The sequence below is a fragment of the Oryzias melastigma genome, linkage group LG23, assembly GCF_002922805.2.
Source record: "Oryzias melastigma strain HK-1 linkage group LG23, ASM292280v2, whole genome shotgun sequence".
Classification (NCBI taxonomy): Eukaryota; Metazoa; Chordata; class Actinopteri; order Beloniformes; family Adrianichthyidae; genus Oryzias; species Oryzias melastigma.
This window is the reverse complement of record NC_050534.1, coordinates 13245119-13247534: the sequence shown is the minus strand read 5'-3', so window position 1 is coordinate 13247534 and position 2416 is coordinate 13245119.

Sequence of the window (2416 nt, the reverse complement as noted above, 5' to 3'; positions counted from 1 at the left end):
TATAACAGTCATATAATATTCATTTTCAATAATACGAGATGACATTTAACATATAAGTTAGCAAACAGGAAGGATGTAGTTATCCCCGCCCATGAAGGTTTAGCACCAATGCTAGCTATCAATGTTTGCCAAAAAAGCGAATGCAGGCGCCATTTAAATGAGAATTGCACAGCTGCAAAGCTGTTTTTAGTCTCGTACGCAAGATGTGAGAAGACATACCTGATGACAGAGATAAGAAGACCAGAAGGGTCTTTGTTTTTGTTGACAGAGCTCTTGTATCTCCCACTTTCAGCTGCCATCTTTCCAGCTGCGGCACTGAAACAGGAAGTTGAGAGCGCGAGGTTACACAAGAGACTTCTGGGAAATGTTGTTCATTATAAACAGAAGCAAGGGGAATCCGATTTCCTTTATCTTTCTCATATGATTATAGATCATTAAATTATAGTATTTATTTTTACTATATATTTATGAATTGATGCTTATTAAATGGGGTCTGAATATTGAACTGACTTTATTATGTATTATTTTATATATGTAAAATATTTCAAAAGCTCATCTAAATATTGTAAAATACGTTCTCAAATTTTTTTTATTGCCATTTTAACTGACAAAATAGGATTTATTTTTACTGTACTTTGCTTTTTTTGTAGGCCTTTTTTATTTCTAATTGAAAACATTTTTTACAACTGGAAATTTAATTGTTTATATATTTAATAAAAAGTTAAATAATAATAATAATAATAAAAAGTGGTAAAAGTTATGGTTAACAGTATGTGAATCACCAAAATTCTTATATTGCTTGTCTCCAAAAAGATTAAAATAATGCTACACATAATTTTGCTGGAACTTTTTGACCAGGTAAACCCCTCACTATATTGGTTAAACAATATTTAATATTTCAGAAAGCTAATTTTTAAGATTTTATTAAACAAATATATAAAATTGTTTGCCTGTTTTATTTTCTGTTTGAGTTTAGCATACTATATTTTTATTTTACAGCTCAGTGTCCTGGATGTGGTGCTTTTTTAATAAATAGAACATTCTGGATAGGATAGGCCTATTGATTATATCAATGTTAACATAATAGAAATAATATTAATCAGTAGTAAAAGACCATAAAATAATTTAGTTTCTGTGGTATTTTGTTGATTGTTTTATTTCTGTATTGTTTTTTTAATGTCTGGTTTAGACAAATAAAGGTTGTGTCATTTAACATGCATACTTTGGATTTTTTCTATGGTTGTCTGTTCTGTATTTCTGACATAAGCAACCGCACCAATAAAAATGGAAGCAACCATTGATTTTGGAGCAAAGAAAGTCAATCTTTAGTACCCTCAGGTCTGACTAATGTGACACTGGACCAATGAGATAACATTGTTTGTGGTTTTAGTGTCCTTCAATCTCTTTACCCACCAATATTGGAACCACTCTTCCTTTTGTTTTGAAAGCAATAACTCAAACTGAAGTTATTATCACTTTACCTTTAAAATCAAGTTCCATTAGCAGTTAACGTGTAAAGCTTCTGTTCACTAATGAGATTAAAACAAGGTTGTTTTAAAAGAAAGTTTTTGTGTTTGCTTGTTTCAATCCAAAGAAATTTGACTACTGAGGGATCATTTTCTTGATCCTTTGGGGTAAGTTGTCAGCTAAGATAATAGATCAGCATATTTTAAAAAGCTCAATGAGTAACAATTGCTTTTTGATTGTTTTTTTAAATACTTTTTTCTTAACTCAACATACTAATTGTCAAAACATGGCAACTTTTGTCACAAAATTTGTACTGCAATCTGTTCCAACTATTACAAAATGCTTAATGTTACATTGTGTATTTTATCATTTTTTAATGCAATTTTCCAATTAGGAATAACATTTTTGCAAAATAATATGATTCAAATATTGTAGCACGTAATAAAAAATAGATTCTTATTTTATGCCAAGAGCCCACAAGTAGATTAAATAACAAAGTAGCACCTTATGGTGTTTAAATTTAGCTTTTATACTTGTTTCCATGGAAATGTGATGTTTGCACAACAAGTTTTTGTATTAGTTACCTTGAGCTGGATTTTTGACAAAAAACAGGTTTTTCAGAAATAAACTTGTTGGAAAAGGTACTTAGTTCTGCACACTTGATGCACACAAATTGAAAAGGCAGAAGTCCTATTGACATCTGTGACATTTAAGCTTACATTGTTGGTTAAAATTGAAAAAATATTGAGAATCTTTTCAATGCAATAAATTTAAAGTAAGAAAATGATTTCTAAAACACGATAACTGACTTTAACAAATAAACAAATATAGTGATTCCCTGTAAGGTAAACTGGATTCCTGCGCCTTCCTGTCTTTTGTAATGGTTATAACAACCAAGCTTAGAGCAAAAATGTTTTAGCTCATAGAGTGAAGGCGTGAAAACGGCATG